Source organism: Pristiophorus japonicus, chromosome 4, assembly GCF_044704955.1.
Source record: "Pristiophorus japonicus isolate sPriJap1 chromosome 4, sPriJap1.hap1, whole genome shotgun sequence".
NCBI lineage: Eukaryota > Metazoa > Chordata > Chondrichthyes > Pristiophoridae > Pristiophorus > Pristiophorus japonicus.
This window is the reverse complement of record NC_091980.1, coordinates 240,216,046-240,236,517: the sequence shown is the minus strand read 5'-3', so window position 1 is coordinate 240,236,517 and position 20,472 is coordinate 240,216,046. Positions and strand designations below refer to the sequence as shown.

The window sequence follows — 20,472 nt, the reverse complement described above, 5'->3', positions numbered from 1 at the left end:
GCTAAAGCTGCAGTCTACCAGAACATTGAAAACTACCCTTGCAGCTAAGACTATCATACTTTTGACCTACACCATCCTGTCACTCTGCACCCTGAAAGGAGAGTTAATCTTGGCAAGTATCAGTTTGCAGAGTTATCTGGAGAATAGTGGGATGAAATCCAGGACTGCCCCTCTGAATCTCAAGAATGAGCCAGGCTAGCTATACAATCAATCATCGCAGGACATGCCAAAGCACCAACAACCAATGAAGTACTTCTGAAGGGTAGTCACTGGTGTAAAGTTGGGAAACACTAGTTGGCCATAGAGAACTGACAATCATCAGTTTTAGCCCTCACTGGGTAGATAGATAACAGGTATCAGAACGCTTCATAAACAGTATAATGTGCAGCACAATCCCCATGAAATACATGACTGCATTTCCACCATCTTCCTGATCACAACATAGACACATCATACACAATATAACTGGTGCTGGAGGTGCAACTTCAGGTCTCTCTGCAACCCAATTGTGATAAACACTGAACCATGGCTAAATTAGCACAGCTACTTGTATACAATCTCCAGAGAGCACTTTCCAGCAGATGTTGTCTCAAGCATTAGTTTACTGATCAGCTATATAACATGCATCCATCTTCAGCACCATGAAATTATGTAGGTCATCTGGCAACATGTCAGTCACTTTGTTGTCTTAGATATCTAAATTGAGTGCCCCATGCTTACTCATTATCAACTGCTCAATTCATGTTCTCACATGAGCAGCTTTGGAAAGGCATGCCAAGATTAACTCTCCTTTCAGGGTGCGAAGTGACAGGTCAGTGTAAGGCAGAGCCCTCTGTTATATATGTGGATTTATATTTACTCTGTACAGCCACCAGAGGACTCATCCGCTGGAGTCCCAAGGGATCCCATAATGCTTTGGGAGCACAGGTATTTAAGGAGACTTCACAGGTTGGAGAGGCACTCTGGAGACCTGTAATAAAAGACTACGGTCACACTTTACTTTGAGCTCACAGTGTTCAGTCTGACTCTTTCTCCATACATAACAACTGGTGACGAGATACAGATAGCGAACCCAAAGATTCAGAGAACAGTGGGCATCCTGGAGAAATTTTCGGAGGGAGATGATTGGGAAACTTGTGGAGTGACTCGACCAATACTTTGTGGCCAATGAGCTAGATGGGGAAGCGAGCGCTGTCAAATGAAGGGCGATCCTCCTCACCGTCTGTGGGGCACCAACGTATGACCTCATGAAGAATCTGCTCACTCCAGCGTAACCCATGGAGAAATCGTACGACGATTTGTGCACACTGGTCCGAGAGCATTTGAACCCGAAGGAAAGCATTCTGATGGCGAGATACCGGTTCTACACCAGAAAAGATCTGAAGGTCAGGAAGTGATGAGTTATGTCACCGAACTAAGACGCCTTGCTGGACATTGCGAATTTGAAGGACATTTGGAGCACATGCTCAGAGACTTTTTCGTACTTGGCATTGGCCATGAAACCATACTTTGCAAACTTTTGACTGTAGAGACCCCAACCTTGAGTAAGGCCATAGCGATAGCCCAGGTGCTCATTGCCACCAGTGACAATACGAAGCAAATCTCTCAGCACACAAGTGCTGCTACAAGTACTGTGAACAAAGTGATGTTGTTTTCGAATCGTAAAGTACAGGGCAGGTCACACATACCTGCAGCTACACAGATGACTCAGAGTCCACCATCAAGGGTGATGAATGCGAGGCCATTAACACCTTGTTGGCGCTGTGGAGGTGATCATCGTTTCCATTCATGCCGATTCAAAGAGTACGTTTGCAAGGGCTGTGGAACAATGGGACACCTCCAACGAGTGTGCAGGCAAGCTGCAAAGCCTGTTAAACCTACAAACCGCAAACCACTATGTTGCAGAGGAGGACAGATCCATGGAGGATCACGACGAACCACAGTTTCAGACTGAGGAGGCAGAGGAACATGGGGTGCACACATTTACCACAAATTGTCCCCCGATAATGGTAAATGTTGAACTAAATTGGACTCCTGGTGTCAATGGAGCTGGACACAGACACGAGCCATGGGCAAAAAGACTTTCGAAAGGTTATGGTGCAACAAGACCTCAAGGCCAGTCTTGACTCCAGCTCGCACGAAACTAAGAACTTACACAGTGCTACCATAAAGGTCTCCTATGATGGAGCGGTGCACAAACTACCACTCTGGGTGGTACCGGGCGATGGTCCCACGTTGCTCGGCAGGAGCTGGCTGGGAAAGATACGCTGGAACTGGGACCACATCCGAGCGCTATCACCTACTGACGACACTTCGTGTGCCCAGGTCTTAAACAAATTACCTTCGCTGTTCGAACCAGGCATCGGGAAATTCCAAGGACCAAAAGTGCAGATCCACCTAATTTCAGGGGCGGACCCATCCATCACAAGGCAAGAGCAGTACCGTACATGATGAAAGGGTAGAGATCGAGCTAGACCGGCTGCAACGAGAGGGCATCATTTCACCGATCGAATTCAGCGAGTGGGCCAGTCCTATTGTCCCCGTCCTCAAGGGAGACGGCACCGTCAGAATCTGTGGCGATTACAAAGTAACTATCAATCGTTTCTCCCTGCAGGACCAATACCCACTACCAAAAGCCGACGACCTCTTTGCAACGCTGGCGGGAGGAAAGACATTCACGAAGCTAGATCTGACTTCAGCCTACATGACGCAGGAACTGGAGGAATCATCGAAGGCCCTCACCTGCATCAACACGCACAAAGGTCTTATTGTTTATAACAGATGCCCATTTGGAATCCGATCAGCGGCGGCGATATTCGAGAGAAACATGGAAAGTTTACTGAAGTCGGTCCCGCACACCTTGGTCTTCCAGGACGACATCTTGGTCACAGGTCGGAACACAGTCGAGCACCTGCAGAACCTGGAGAAGGTTCTTAGTCGACTCAACCGCGTGGGGCTCAGGTTAAAATGCTCGAAGTGGCACCGAGGCCACAGAACGGAGCAGCGGTCGTTTCTGGGACTCTTGAACTACTTTGGTAACTTCTTACTGGGTCTCAGCACCCTGCTAGAACCACTACATGTCTTACTATGAAAAGGGGGTGAATGGGTTTGGGGCAAAAGCCAAGAAAATGCCTTTGTAAAAGCGAGAAAATTGTTATGCTCAAACAAATTGCTTGTGTTGTATGACCCATATAAGCGTTTGGTACTAGCATGTGATGCATCGTCATATGGCATCGGGTGTGTATTGCAACAAGCTAATGATTTTGGGAAACTGCAACCGGTTGCTTATGCATCCAGGAGTCTGTCTAAGGCCAAGAGAGCCTAAAGCATGATTGAAAAAGAAGCATTAACGTGTGTCTACGGGGTAAAGAAAATGTATCAATACCTGTTTGCGCTAAAATTCGAATTGGAAACTGACCATAAGCCACTTATAGCCCTGTTTTCCGAGAGTAAGGGGATAAATACCAATGCATCGGCCCACATCCAGAGATGGGCGCTCACATTGTCCGCATACAACTACGCCATCCGCCACAGGCCAGGCACAGAAAATTGCGCCGATGCTCTCAGTAGGCTGCCATTGCCCACCACGGGGGTGGAAATGGCGCAGCCCGCAAATCTAGCCATGGTTATGGAAGCATTTGAGAATGAGCAATCCCCCGTCACTGCCCGGCAGATCAAAACCTGGACAAGCCAGGATCCCTTATTATCTCTAGTCAAAAGCTGTGTGCTTCACGGGAGCTGGTCTAGTGTCCCAGTGGAAATGCAGGAAGAGATAAAGCCGTTCCAGCGGCGCAAAGATGAAATGTCTATACATGCAGACTGCCTTCTGTGGGGCAATCGAGTAGTGGTCTCCAAGAAGGGCAGAGACACCTTCATCAATGACCTCCACAATACCCACCCAGGCATCGTAATGATGAAAGCGATAGCCAGATCCCACGTGTGGTGGCCCGGTATCGATGCAGACTTAGAGTCCTGCGTTCACAGATGTAATACATGCTCGCAGTTAAGCAATGTACCCAGGGAGGCGCCGCTAAGTTTATGATCTTGGCCCTCCAAACCGTGGTCTAGGGTACACGTCGACTATGCAGGCCCATTCTTGGGTAAAATGTTCCTTGTGGTTGTAGACGCGTACTCCAAGTGGATTGAATGTGAGATAATGTCGGCTAGCACGTCCGCTGCCACCACTGAAAGCCTGCAGGCCATGTTTGCCACACACCACCTACCCGATGCCCTGGTGAGCGACAATGGGCCATGTTTTACCAGTGCTGAGTTCAAAGAATTCATGACCCGTAACGGGATCAAACATGTCACATCTGCCCCGTTTAAACCAGCTACCAATGGTCAGGCAGAGAGAGCAGTGCAAACCATCAAGCAAGGCTTGAAGAGGGGAACTGAAGGCTTATTGCAGACTCGCCTATCTCGAGTCCTGCTTTGCTACCGCACGAGACCCCACTCACTCACTGGGATCCCACCTGCTGAACTGCTCATGAAAAGAGCACTTAAGACAAGGCTCTTGTTAGTTCACCCTGATCTACATGAACAGGTAGAGAGCAAGCGGCTTCAAAAAGTGCACACCATGATAGCGGAAATATGTCACGCGAGATTGAAATCAATGATCCTGTATTTGTATTAAATTATGGACAAGGTCCCAAGTAGCTTCCCGGCACTGTCATGGCCAAGGAGGGAAGCAGGGTGTTTCGGGGCAAATGGATTCATTCACCGGAAACACTTGGACCAAATCAAACTCAGATTCACGGACTATCCTGAGCAACCCACTTTGGAACCTACCTTTTTTGATCTCCCAACATACACACCAGTGGCAACCGACACCACAGTTGACCACGAAGCAGAACCCATCATCTACAGCAGCCTTGCAGGGCCCAACACACACGGCAGCCCAGCAAGGCCAGCTGCACAGCAGGCCAGCGAGGGCCCAACAAATGATTCAACAACACCAGCTTTCACACCGAGACAATCAACCAGGGCAAGAAGGGCCCCAGATCGACTCACATTGTAAATAGTTACACTACTGACTTTGGGGCGGGGGGGGGGGGGGAAGTGTTGTTATATATGTGGACTTCTATTTACTCTGTACAGCCACCAGAGGGCTCATCCCCTGGAGTGCCAAGGGATGCCATAATCCCCTGGGAGCACAGGTATTTAAGGAGGCTTCACAGGTTGGAGAGGCACTCTGGAGACCTGCAATAAAAGACTACAGTCACACTTTACTTTAAGCTCACAGTGTTCAGTCTGACTCTTTCTCCATACAAAACACCCTCCTTCCACTTTTTGTCACAAATGCACTTCACATCTCAGTACTGATCTTTGACCAAAGGAAGCCCTTCTTCTGCATAGCTACGAGCTTGAAACCATGAATGACGACTCTTTGTACTGCGTCTTATACAGCTCAAATTTAACCTGCATTAGGACTTTGCTGCAATTGAAGATGAGAAAGACCACAGCACTCTTCACTTCTCAGTGTAATCCTGATCCTAAACTATATTCATCAACAGGATGATACCAATCGACTGCAACAGGACATAGATAGGCTAGCATAATGGGCAGACAAGTGGCAGATGGAATTTAATACAGAGAAGTGTGAGGTGATGCATTTTGGTAGAAGGGATAGGGAGAGGCAATATAGACATAATGGCACAGTTCTAAAGAGTGTGCAGGGACAGAGAGACCTGGGGATCATGTGCATAGATCCGTGAAGGTGTCAGGATATATTGAGACAGTAGTTAGCAAAGCATATGGGATCTTGGGCTTAATAAATAGAGGTATAGAGTACCAAAGCAGAGAAGTTATGCTGAACACTTATAAAGCTCTGGTTAAGCCATAACTAGAGTATTGTGTCCAGTTCTCGTAAGCACACTTTAGAAAAGATGTGAAGATCCTTGAGAGGGTGCAGAGTCAGAATGGTTCTAGCTACAAGGTTAGGTTGGAGAAGCAAAGGAGGTTGAGAGGAGATTTGATAGAGGTGTACAAGACTATGACAGGTTTGGATAAGGTAGACAGAGAAAGGCTGTTTCCATTAGCTGATGGTACAAGTACTAGGGGACACAGATTTAAGATTTTGGGCAAAGATACAGGGGAATGGGAGGAAGAACTTTTTTTACACAGCGAGTGATAATGACCCGGAACTCGCTGTCAACAAGGGTGGTGGAAGCAGCGACGATCAATGAGTTCAAAAGGAAATTGGATAGGCACTTGAAGGAAATAAACTTGCAGGGCTACGGGGATAGAGTGGGGGAATGGGACTGACTGGATTGCTCTAAGAGAGCCGGCATGGACGCAATGGGCCGAAGGGCCTCCTTCTGTGTCTTAATGACTCTATGACTCTAAAGGCTAGAATTTCCAAATAATCCGCCAGCGCCGGATTTCCGCCCCAAATACCGCTCTGATTCCCAAATTATCACTGCCGAAAAATTCCATAAAAAGAAAAAAATCCACCCAGCGAAAAAAAAAAATGGGCCTTACAGCCCGAATCTCAGCGAAAAAAATTGAATCTTGGGCCAATTGGGCAGTTCTTAAAAAAAATGGGCGATAATTACCAAAATTAACACCGAGGCTGCGGGTTGGGCCTAGGAGGAGAAAAACACAAAAAGTATTTTTTCAGAAAATGTATAATTAAAAAAAAAAACAGTAAAATATTCTCAGGACCCTTTTCATTTAAATCACTGCAAGATAATTTTAAAATAATTAGTAAAAACCCATTTACTTAACTTTTTTTGCAGGGCTACTTACCTACCGCCCAGCTCCGCTGCTTCTCGTGGGCATTTTGTTTTTATATACTTACCTACGGGCCACCGCTGAGCCAAAAATCGGGCAATGGCAATCTGTGGACGGTGCACGCTGGCGGTCCGCTCCCCAGGGGTACTTCGAAACCGCCGGCGGAACTCAGCTGTGAAATTTTTCACCGACACGGTTCTCGCCCAAAACGAACAATACCGCTGAGAAACCGGGCGGTGAAGCAATGGAAATGCTAGCCCTCAGAACCTGAATTGGGACAAATAGCCTTTAAATCTGCTAATCAATGCCTTTCAGATCCCTCTTCAGTCATGGGTAAGGCTATAATATTGGACTGGAGATACTGACAGCCACCACTAGTTACCGTATTGCTCAGGACAGTGAATGGTGCCAAACAATTTGAGCACTATTCCAACTGTCACGGCAAAATAGTTTCCATAGGCTGATCTGCATCACCCATGAACTGAAATTTATGCCATGAATAGGAACAGTGTGCCACAGAATAAACAATGATCCCTTTACTGCAAAATTTCACATCAGAGGTTGCATGAGCTGCCCATCATACGCTCCCGTTCACTCCAAAAGATGGAAAACACCAAGTTATGTGTCATGTATGTAACCTCTATGTAACACCACTGCAGTACTGTATATACTTAAGCAATGCACACCTTGACCACAGGGGGTGAACTTGTGGGAGACACTCCTTACCTGGTCATCCAGGTATATAAAGGGAAGTCCCACGCAGGGTCGTCACTTCTTGGTCCTGTGAATAAAGGTTCAGGTCATAGAGTGACCTTGTCCATAGAATGTGCCTCATGTGGGTTTTGTGCCATTGATTAAGGACTTTACATTGGCGACGAGAAACGGGCAGCAACGACCCACGAGAATGGCCACCGGTAGCACAGTGGAACGGTACTGTGTTGGTGAGGATTGGGACGGTTTCATTGAGGGGCTCCAGCAAAGCTTTGTCATGAAAGAATGGCTGGGAGATGCAGCAGCCATCAAGCGAAGGGCATATCTGCTGACCAGCTGTGGATCTAAGACTTACGTGCTCATGAAGGACCTACTGGCACCCGAAAAGCCAGCGGACAAAACCTTTGAAGAGCTCAGCAAACTAATCGGTGAGCACCCCAAACTAGCAAGCAGCATACACATGGCCCGACAGAGATTCTATACCCACCGACGTCGTGAAAGACAGAGCATACCGGACTTCGTTGCGTTTGGCCAGCCTTTGTAAGTTCACAGACACCTGCAGGGGGGAGATGTTAAGGGATTTCTTTATTGAGGGCATCGGTCATGCGGAGATTTTCCGAAAGTTAATTGAGACCAAGGACTTGACGTTGGAAGCAGCGGCGTTGATGGCTCAGACTTTCATGGCGGGGGAGGAGGAAACCAAAATAATATACGCGCGCAATTCTGTCTCCAACGCGGCGGGGGATCAGGGAGTCAATATCATAAACGCGACTCAGAGCCCCGCAGGTAGGCAAGGGCAGTTCGACACACCTCAGGCAGCAATAGACCCCAGAGCAGGTTTTCAACAGAGACAATGGCAGGCTGAACGGACATTTACGCCATCACAGTGGACAATGCGGTCCGGGATAGGGCCATTGACACCCACTAACAGGGTACTCCAGGGTACTCAAGGGCAGTCAAAGGGACAATCAGCGAGGAATGCCGGGTCTTAGCTCCTTTGTTCACAACAATGGGAATCTCAGCTCATGCTGGAGGTGTGGGGGCAAACACTCTGCCAGGACTTGCAGGTTTCAACAATTTGTCTGCAGAAATTGCAACCTCATTGGCCATTTAGCTCGAATGTGCAGGAAGCCTGTAACCAGGCTAATTTACAAGGCGGATGGACCAGAAGAGGGGTCTGTGATGCAGGATGACTTTTGTGGAAAATCAATGGACGCTGAAGTTCAGCGGGTTCATGTGGCAAACATTCACAGCTCATATACCAAAACGCCACCAATGATGATGAAAGTTTTATTAAACGGCATCCCTATACGCATGGAGCTGGACACGGGGGCCAGCCAGTCACTCATGAGCGTTCAACAATTTGAAAAGCTATGACCACACAAAGCCAGTAGACCCAAACTAGAACGCATTGAGACACAACTACGGACGTATACCAAAGAAATCATTCCAGTACTAGGCAGTGCAATGTTGGCGGTCACACACAATGGATCAGTGAACCGGCTGCCGCTCTGGATTGTCCCGGGCAATGGTCCCGCACTGTTGGGAAGGAGCTGGTTAGCTGACATGAACTGGAAATGGGGGGATGTGCACGCAATGTCATCTGTGGAGCGAAGTTCGTGCTCACAAGTCCTACAACAATTTGAGTCACTATTCCAACCTGGCGTCGGAACGTTCAAAGGTACCAAAGTAGTAATACGCATCACCCCGGACGGCAGGCCAGTGCACCACAAAGTCAAAGCGGTGCCGTATGTGATGCAGGAGAAAATTGAGAGCGAATTGGACCGTTTGCTGAGAGAGGGCATCATCTCACCCGTTGAATTCAGCGACTGGGCGAGCCCCATCGTTCCCGTCCTAAAAGAGGATGGTTCTGTTAGGATCTGTGGCGACTACAAGGCCACTATCAATCGGGTGTCCCTGCAAGACCAATACCCGCTCCCGAGAGCAGAGGATCTTTTCGCCCGCTGGCAGGCGGCAAACTGTTTACCAAGTTGGATCTCACTTCAGCCTAAATGAACCATGAACTGGCCGACGAATCTAAACTACTGACCACCATCACTACGCACAAGGGACTGTTCGTTTACAACAGGTGCCCATTTGGCATTCGATCAGCGGCCGCGATTTTTCAAAGAAACATGGAAAGCCTGCTTAAATCCATTCCTGGAACGATCGTATTCTAGGACGACATCCTCATCACGGGTCGTGACACCGAGGAACATCTCCACAACCTGGAGGAGGTGCTACGCCGACTGGACTAGGTAGGCCTGCGACTCAAGAAGTCTAAATGTTTTTTTTTGGCTCCTGAGGTTGAGTTCCTGGGCAGGAGGGTTGCTGCAGATGGGATTCGGCCCACCGAATCCAAAACAGGGGCGATTCGACGAGCGCCCAGGCCCGGCAGCATATCGGAGTTGCGTTCATTTCTGGGACTCTTGAACTATTTCGGGAACTTTCTGCCGAACTTAAGCACGTTGTTGGAGCCGCTTCATGTGCTCCTGCGTAAGGGTTGTGATTGGTTTTGGGGGGACTGTCAAGAACGGGCTTTCAATTGGGCGCGGAACCTACTTTGTTCAAATAAGTTATTGGCCCTGTACGATCACTGTAAGAAATTGGTTCTGACATGTGATGCATCGTCCTATGGGGTCGGGTGCGTGTTGCAGCAGAGTAATGCTGAGGACCAACTACAACCTGTGGCTTATGCTTCAAGGTCGCTCTCTCAAGCAGAACGGGGATATGGGATGGTTGAGAAGGAGGCACTCGCATGTGTCTATGGTGTAAAAAAAATGCATCAGTACCTTTTTGACAGGAGGTTCGAATTAGAAATGGACCACAAGCCGTTAACATCCCTGTTGTTAGACAGCAAGGCTGTCAATGCCAACGCATCAGCCCGCATACAACGATGGGCTCTCACGCTGGCTGCTTGTGACTATTCCATCCGGCACTGGCCTGGCACCGAAAATTGTGCTGACGCACTCAGCAGGCTTCCACTGGCCACCGCCGAGGGGGCAGCGGAGCAAAGCGCTGAGATGTTCATGACCATTGATGCCTTTGACAGCAGAGGCTCCCCCATCACAGCCCGCCAGATCAAAATCTAGACAAACAAAGATCCTCTCCTATCTCTGATTAAGAAATGTGTCCTGACTGGGGATTGGGCGCCCGCACACGGAGCATGCCCTGAGGAAGTCAGACCGTTTCACAGGCGGATGGATGAGCTCTCCATCCAAGCTGACTGCCTACTATGGGGCAGCCGGGTAGTCATGCCCAAAAGGGGCAGGGAGGCATTCATCAGGGAACTCCACAGTGAGCATCCTGGCATCGTTCTGATGAAGGCCATTGCCCGGTCACATGTGTGGTGGCCGGGAATTGATTCAGACCTGGAACACTGTGTTCGCAGGTGCACGATGTGTGCCAAGCTAGGTAATACCCCCAGGGAGGCCCCGCTCAGCCCGTGGCTCTGGCCCACCAGGCCATGGTCACGTATTCATGTAGACTACGCGGGCCCGTTCATGGGAAAAATGTTTCTCATTGTGGTAGATGCGTACTCAAAATGGATCGGGTGTATCATTTTGAATTCGTGCACGACATCCACCACCGTGGAGAGTCTACATGCGGTCTTTGCAACCCACGACTTGCCGACATCCTTGTTAGCGATATTGGCCCATGTTTCACGAGCTACGAATTCCGGGAGTTCATGTCGGGTAATGGCATCAACCATGTCAGGACAGCACAGTTCAAGCCGGCCTCCAATGGCCAGGTGAAACGTGCGGTCCAAATCATTAAATAAGGCATGCTCCGGATTCAAGGAACCTCCCTTCAATGCCGCCTATCGCGCCTCCTGTTGGCCTATAGGTCCCGACCGCACTCGCTCACGGGGGTCCTGCCCACTGAGCTACTTATGAAACGAACACTCAAAACTCGGTTGTCCCTCATTCACCCAGTCCTGACCGACATAGTTGAGGGCAAGCGCCAGTCACAAAACGAGTACCATGACAGAAACTCAAGGGGGAGATGTATAGAAATAAATGACCCCGCATTTATCCTCAATCATGCCATGGGGCCCAAATAGCTTGAGGGTACTGTAATAGACAAAGAGGGGAACAGAGTCATCGTGGTTAAACTTAACAATGGGCAGATATGCCGGAAGCATCTGGACCAAGTAAAAAAAAGGTTCAGCATAGACACTGAGGAACCCGAGGAAGATCATGAGATGGTATTCACACCTCCGCCAGTGAACTAGCAACAAGAACATTCAGCAGCATGCACAGTCCCAGCGGTCAGCCCGGACAGGCCGGAATCACCACAGGTGACAGACACTCACGCCAAGGCTCAACAACCAGAGCCCCAACTGCGGCGCTCCACGAGGGAGCGTAGACCACCTGAAAGACTTAAGCTGTGATCCTAATAAGACTTTGGGGGGGGGTGGGGGGGGGGATGTCATGTATGTAACCTCTATGTAACAAAACTGCAGTACTGTGTATGCTTAAGCAATGCACACCTTGACCACAGGGGTGAACTTGTGGGAGACACTCCTTACCTGGTCATCCAGGTATATAAAGGGAGGTCCCACGCAGGGTCATCACTTCTTGGTCCTGTGAATAAAAGTTCAAGTCATAGAGTGACCTTGTCCATAGAATGTGCCTCGTGTGGGTTTTGTGCCATTGAGTAAAGACTTTACACTATGAGATTATATAATTCAGGATAAAACTAATGATAAAATTTAGTTATACAATGCTGAATTTATGTAACGCTTTAAATTGTTTCAAAAGTAATCAGATGTATGAAATCTTAAGTGTGTTTTTCAGAATCTTAATAATTTGATAATTGTAACTTGGACATGTTCTTCACTCAATGAAGGACCATCTCACTGTAATGTGGAAGCGTCGAAATGAAGCAGAGAAATTCCAGAACTGGGAGATCCAACTGAATTTACACTACTCAAGCAGTCTTTTGACACACCATGATCGTATCAATCTTCTCTCATGAAACAGGTTATTTAATTTTACTTTCAGAAAGGTAGACTGCAATGCAGATTTCCAGCATTTAAATACTTTTGACACCCGACATATGTCAAATAGACTGGTGATTCTCAAATAAATAGCTTGGCACTAATATAAGACTGCAAGCTCACATATATCAACATCTCCAAAAACATGACAGCAATTGACTTGCAAGTAGAGCGAACCAACAGCACTGTTCCACCAGTCCTCCCAAAACCCAGTTTTTTTTAAAGTTACAACATGCCAGATTTAATCCAAAGACTGTGACAATTTACCTAATCAAGGTGGCAATAAGGATACTAAACCTGGTCTCAGTAGCACTGAATTAAAGAAGAGAAAAATAATTAGCAAGGGTTTCTGGTCCTGTGGAGATTCCTGCTGAAAAGTTTGCTTGTGTGGACATCTAATGAGGATGGGATTATGCTCAAACAACCTGCTGTCATTCACTAGGCTCACACAGGAATACCAACAAGGAGAAAGTATTGGAAGATAGTTGGTGCCCATAGAACTATATCCCAGAGTCTGCAGATTTAGGAAAAAAAGATGAGAAAATATTTGGGTCCTCAAATAGATAGCTTAGCATTAATGAGACTGTAAGCTCACATGCATTAACATTTCAAAAACTTAAAGTAATTACAAGTAACTTTCAAGCACAATCGACAACACTCAGGGAACTGGCTGGTTGCCTTCCCCAAAACCCACAGTATGTCTAGAAAGATTTGTCTCACATTCCCCACGTGAAGGCAAAATAATTCTTTTCAGAAGGCAGCTAACAGAATTCATTGTAAATTCACAATGGGCTAGAATTTCCAAACAATCCGCCAGCACCCGATTGCCACCCAAAATACCGCTAAGATTCCCAAAATGATCGCTAGCAAAAAATTGCCCCCCAAAAAAGAAAAAAAATCCGCCCAGCGTTAAAAATGGTCCTGTTTCAAGAAAGGCAAACTCTGAGGTGAGTCTTCCATCTAACGTTACACAGATGAGGTACTGTTCTAATAAAGGTCAATGGAACCTTGAGAAACAGGACTCCATCTTTCGATTAGGCACTTTACAGCGTTCCTACTCAACACGGAGTTCAATAATTTTAGATCCTAACCACCGCCCCCATTTTTTTCAGATCGCAGCTGTTAATCTCTCCTGCCTTCCACTCTATCACAGACCTTCCCTTTTGTGCTTTCCTCCTGTCCCTCCTTTGTTTAAAACTTGTTACATCTCTAACTTTTTCCAGGTCTGATGAAATATCATCGACCTGAAACGTTAACTTTGTTTCTCTCTCCACAGATGCTGCCTGACCTGCTCAGCATTGCCAGCATTATCTGTTTTTATATTAGTGAGTACTATGTCTAGATCTGGTCACCAATTCAAAGGGAGATATTCAAATCTTGAAGGCAATTCAAAGCCACAAGGCTGATCCCCAGATGTCAGAAACTTAAGTATGAGATGAGGAAACACACTAGAAATTGGGCTTCAGAGCTTTGAAAGTTGGCAAATGAGGGATGACCTTATGCAGTCACATAAGAACATAAGACAATAAGATATAGGAGCAGGAGTAGGTCACCTGGCCCCTCGAGCCTGCTCCGCCATTTAATAAGATCATTGCTGATCTGATCATGGACTCAGCGTCAATTCACTGCCCGCTCCCATAACCCTTTATTCCCTTATCGCTCAAAAATCTGTCTATCTCTGCCTTTATATTCAATGACCCAGCCTCCACAGCTCTCTGGGGCAGAGAATTCCATAGATTTACAACCTTCTGAGAGAAAAAATTCCTCCTCATCTCAGTTTTAAAAGGGTGGCCCCTTATTCTGAGACAATAGGGCTCAATTTTCCCTGGTGATTTGTGCTGTTTTTTGGAGCAGGCTGCTTTTTCTGGCCTAACATAAAAATCCACAATTTCCCCAATCAATTTGCACCAGCATAACTCATTTAGTTACGATTTTTTTAGGTAAGTTTTTTTTTCATCCAAAGGGGGCGTAACCAGCCACCTACGCCAATTCTGGCCATTTAGGGAACTTTGGCCAGCTGATAGTTATTCCATTTCTGCTTAGGTCAACGTATGTGGCGTCTCCAGAAAACTCTTGCAGAGAGTTAAAGAAATCAGCGCAGGTAAGTAAATTGTAGGAGGCCATTTGGCCTGGGCTAGGAGCAGGGAGCAGAGCGGACCAGAAGGGCACTCGGAATGGACCAGCAAGCCCTTCGGCCTGGGCTACAGGCGGGGAGCAGAGCGGACCGGGAGGGCACTCGAGGCCAGGGTCGGCGGGGGAGAGAGTGGATGGACCGACAAGATCTTCAGCCTGGGCTAGCGGAGGGGAACGGAGTGGACCAGGAGGGCACGCGGGGCCAGGGTCGGCGGGGGAGGGGAGGGGAAGACAGCCGATGAGAAGGATTGGTGCCCGGGGAGGGAGAGAGAGGTCACTTCCGTAATGTTGTGTTTTGTTAATGGATCATGGTTCGGTTTTAATGTAAAATATATTTTATTCACTGTACTTAACTTGAATGAAATTATTCTTGTATCAAACTTTACTTTAATATCACTCTTTAAGATCACTTAAAAACTTTAAGAGCACATAAACTTGTAAATTTACATAACTTACAAAAAACTTTTAATTTGAGAACAGTAACAATAATAACAACAACAGCAGCAAAGAGAGGCTGCACCCATCTCTCATCCTCCTTTGTCTAAGACCACCTGCTGCGCTCGGTCTTGGATTCTCTCCCACCCCTGCCCGCAGGCGGTGGCGCAGTGTTTTTGGGCTTGGTACCAAGCTTATTCCTTCTAACATCTCGGGTACTGCGCACCTCTTGATGGTGGGGGGCATCAGCGTCAGACAGCAAGTTGGAGGGCCCGGCTTTGCGCTCTTCAGGGGCTGGTGATGGGATTGCAGTGGGAGTGGCAGTTGATTTGTCAATGGACGCGGGGTCTGGGCGTGTTCCCTTATTGCAGCAGCTAACTCACACATGCCGTCCCTCATGCGCCCTGACAGTGTCTCATCGGACTGCAACAATCCCTCCTTAATTGCCAGTACTACCTCTGACATTTCCTCACTCATTGCCAGTGTCATGGTTTGCACTACCTCTGACTATCCCTCCCTCATGGCCAATGCCATGGTTTGCACTACCTCTGACATTCCCTCCCTCATGGACATTATTCTCTCACTGATGGTCCCGGCGAGTGTTGTTACTTCTCCCGACAGTCCCGCTACCTCATCACTCACCCCACTGATGGTGTCCAGGAGGGATCGGGTAAGGTCATTGCTCTCCACACTCAATGACATCATCTGAACCACATCTGCTACATCCTGCATCTCGGGAGAGCGTAATCGAGCTCTCCTTCCCCTCCTCTCCAGGGATGTAGCTCGCAACCCAACACTGGAACTCGCAGCCTGGGACAGTGGGGCCCTGGGTGTGCGTCGCTGCACCCCAACAATGGAACCCGTAGCCTGGGACGATGGGGCCCTGAGTGTGCCTTGCTGCACCCCAACAATGGAACCCGTAGCCTGGGATGGTGGGGCCCTGGGTGTGCCTTGCTGCCTCCCATTACTGGGACCCGCAACCTCAGAAGGTGTGAAACCATAGAAAGTCCCACCAACACTCAAACCACTAGTCACGGAAGGGGCTGTCAACTCCATGAGCAGCACCTCCTCCAAAATCAATATAACAGTGGGAGCTTCATCCAGCTCCATCCCCTCCCCCTCGCCCCCATGGATGGATTGGAAGATGTTCTCCTCAACAGGCTTGTCCGCTTCTGAATCTTCTTCTCCATTTTCAGGATTGGCCTCAAGTTCTGCAAAATATAACAGAAGTCAAATGGTTAGCAGCAGAGGAGGGGGCAGGATGGGTGGCATGTGTACGCTCACACATCGCAGACCAGGCAGCAGGTTGATTTGAAGGGCCACGAGGAATTTGCAGGACTTACCCTCGCCCTTCAGTGTGGGCCCAGCTTGTGCAGTACTGATTGTTTTTCTATAGGCAGGACCCATCAGCGACCCTCTCTTCCAAGGGTGTCAGTGGGTGCAGATTTGCCGGGCCTCCTCCTGTTCGAGTTCTTTCCCTTTTATTATGTGCCACTTTCTTCTGCAAAGATGAAAATACAACTTTTTAGAGAGGGTGTCTTTCTGCTGGATGGGACATAAACAGCTGGTCACATTTACAATTGCATTGAATAAATGAATATATTACTTACACTAACTACTTGACCAAGATTCTGCCATTTCTTTTTACACTGGCTTCCAGATCACGTGGTGTTCATTACTGCGCAGTAATCTTCTGCAATTTGGTTCCAGCGTTTCTTCATTTCTTTTGGTGGAACTTTTATGTGACCTCTGCTGGTATCCAGCTCCTGCCATCTATTCTCAATCACAGTAACTAGTATCTCCACTTCTTCCAGCAAGAAATTCTTGGTCCTTGGTCCGCGTTGCATCTTATACAGCTCCAGCTGCGATTTTTCCAATGCTTTCACACAGCACTCCTTCTCACACACACACAACTTGCTCTTTAAAAATGGCCGATTGCCAACTTAGAGCTGTACTGCGCACATGCATCCACTGCAGCAACGTCAAAAACATAAGTATTTTTTCCCACATATGCGCAGAAGGCCCGGCTGCGTTTTTCGACGCAGACAGCAGGCTCCACCCCACCCCCTCCCCCCCCCCGCCCCCCGAGGCAACTGGACACGCTGCGCAGTTCCGGATTGCAGTTTAAAGATCGAGGAAAGTCAGTGCAATTACTTCTGGTGCATTTATGGACCTAAAAACCCGGCATAACTCTGGCAATACGCCAGAAAACGGGCTTGGGCAAAATTGAGCCCTATGTCCCCTAGTTTTAGTTTCCCCTATGAGTGGAAATATCCTCTCTGCATCCACCTTGTCGAGCCCTCTCATTATCATATGTTTCAATAAGATCACCTCTCATTCTTCTCAACTCCGATGAGTATAGGACCAACCTACTCAACCTATCTTCCTTCATAAGTCAACCCCTCATCTCTGGAATCAACCGAGTGAACCTTCTCTGAACAGTCTCCAATACAAGTATATCCTTCCTTAAATACGGAGACCAAAACTGTACACAGTACTCCAGGTGTGGCCTCACCAATACCCTGTACAGTTGTAGCAGGACTTCTCTGCTTTTATACTTTATCCCCCTTGCAATAAAGGCCAACATTCCATTTGCCTTCCTGATCACTTGCTGTACCTGCATACTAACTTTTTGTGTTTCATGCACAAGGACCCCCAGGTCCCTCTGTACTGCAGCACTTTGCAATTTTTCTCCATTTAAATTATAATTTGTTTTTCTATTTTTTCTGCCAAAGTGGATAACCTCACATTTTCCCACATTATAATCCATCTGCCAAATTTCTGCCCACTCACTTAGCCTGTTTATATCCCTTTACAGATTTTTTGTGTCCTCCTCACAATTTGCTTTCCCACCCATCTTTGTATCATCAGCAAACTTGGCTACATTACACTCGGTCCCTTCATCCAAGTCATTCATTTAGATTGTAAATAGTTGAGGCACGAGAACCGATCCCTGCGGCACCCCACTAGTTACTGTTTGACCCATTTATCCCAACTCTCTGTTTTCTGTTAGTTAGCCAATCCTCTATCCATACAAATATATTATCCCCAAGCTTGTGAACTTTTATCTTGCACAGTAACCTTTTATGTGACACCTTGTCAAATGTCTTCTGGAAATCCAAATACACCACATTCATCGGTTCCTCCTTATCCACCCTGCTCGTTACATCCTCAAAGAACTCCAGCAAATTTGTCAAACCTGATTTCCCTTTCATAAAACCATGCTGACTCTGCTTGATTGAATTATGCTTTTCCAAATGTCCCGCTACTGCTTCCTTAATAATGGTCTCCAGCATTTTCCCAATGACAGATTTTAGGCTAACTGGTCTAGTTTCCTGTTTTTTGTCTGCTTCCTTTTTTAAATAGGGGCATTACATTTGCGGTTTTCCAATCCGCTGGGACCACGCCAGAATCCAGGGAATTTTGGTAGATTACAACCAATGCATCCACTTCTTTTAAGACCCTAGGATGTAAGCCATCAGGTCCAGGGGACTTATCCGCCTTTTGTCCCATTATTTTACCGAGTACTACTTCATTAGTGATAGTAATTGTGTTACGTTTCTCTCTTCCTATAGCCCTTTGATTATCCACTGTTGGGATGTTTAGTGCCTTCTACCGTGAAGACCAATACTAAATATTTGTTCAACACCTCTGCCATTTGCCTGTTCTCCATTATTAATTCCCCAGTCTCATCCTTAGGAGGACAACATTTACATTAGCCACTCTTTTCCTTTTTATGTACCTGTAGAAACTCTTACTATCTGTTTTTATATTTCGTGCTAGTTTACTTTCATAATCTATCTTCCCTCTCTATCATTTTTTTAGTCAGTCTTTGCTGGCTTTTAAAACTTTCCCAATCCTCTGGCCTAGTCTTGGCAACATTGTATGCCCTTGTTTTCAATTTGAAACCATCTCTTATTTCCTTAGTTAGCCACGGATGGTTATCCCTTCTCTTAGTCTTTCCTTCTCATTGGAATATATTTTTTTGCGAGTTATGAAATATCTCCTTAAATGTCTGCCACTGCTCATCAACCGTCCCATATTTTAATCTATTTTCCCAGTCCACTTTAGCCAACTCTGCCCTCATACCTTCATAGTCTCCTTTGTTTAAGCTTAGGACACTGGTTTGAGATCAAACTTTGTCACCCTCCAACTGAATTTGCAATTCAACTATGTTATGGTCACTCATTCCGAGAGGAACCTTTACAAGGAGATCACTTATTAATCCTGTCTCATTACACTGTACCAGATCTAAGCCTGCATAAGATAGAAAAAGTAGATCAACAAATGAGTTCAAACTGCACTGTGAGGAAGACAAGAGATTAGTAAAAAAGCAAATTTAGGCTTGATGTCAGGAAGTTCTTCACACAAGTGTGATCATCACATAAAATGGACTTCTGGGTAATGGAGCAGAAGCAAAAATTCTGGAATAAGTTAAGAAATGTAGAGGAACAGAGGGCCCTTGGAGTGCATGTCCACAGATCCCTGAAGGTAGCAGGGCAGGTAAATAAGGTAGTTAACAAGGCATATGGGATAGTTTCTTTTATTAGCTGAGGCATAGAATACAAGAGCAGGGAGGTTATGCTGGAACTGTATAAAACACTTGCTAGGCCACAGCTAGAGTACTGTGTACAGTTCTGGTCACGACATTACAGAAAATATGTGATTGCACTATAAGAACATAAGAACATAAGAATTAGGAACAGGAGTAGGCCATCTAGCCTCTCGAGCCTGCTCCGCCATTCAATAAGATCATGGCTGATCTGGTCGTGGACTCAGCTCCACTTACCCGCCCTCTCCCCGTAACCCTTAATTCCCTTATTGGTTAAAAATCTATCTATCTTTGACTTGAAAACATTCAATGAGCCAGCCTCAACTGCTTCCTTGGGCAGAGAATTCCACAGATTCACAACCCTCTGGGAGAAGAAATTCTTTCTCAACTCAGTTTTAAATTGGCTCCTCCGTATTTTGAGGCTGTGCCCCCTAGTTCTAGTCTCCCCCATCAATGGAAACAACCTCTCTGCCTCTATCTTGTCTATCCCTTTCATGATTTTAAATGTTTCTATAAGATCACCCCTCATCCTTCTGAACTCCAAGGAGTCAAGACCCAGTCTACTCAATCTATCATCATAAGGTAACCCCCTCATTTCTCGAATCAGCCTAGTGAATCGTCTCTGTACCCCTTCCAAAGCTAGTATATCCTTCCTTAAGTAAGGTGACCAAAACTGCACGCAGTACTCCAGGTGCGGCCTTACCAATACCTTATACAGTTGCAGCAACACCTCCCTGCTTTTGTACTCCATCCCTTTCGCAATGAAGGCCAACATTCCATTTGCCTTCCTGATTACCACTAGAGAGGGTACAAAGGGGATTTACAAGGATGTTGCCAGGAATGGAGAATTTTAGCCACGAGGAAAGATTGGGTAAGCTAAGGTTGTTTTCTTTGGAACGGAGGAGGT

General features: G+C 46.9%; 1 protein-coding gene across 2 annotated transcripts in view; it reads right to left on the bottom strand.

Moving 5' to 3' along the window:
* txndc16 (thioredoxin domain containing 16) overlaps positions 1-20,472 on the bottom strand; it is a 215,085-nt gene that overhangs the window by 184,802 nt on the left and 9,811 nt on the right. The window lies entirely within an intron of this gene.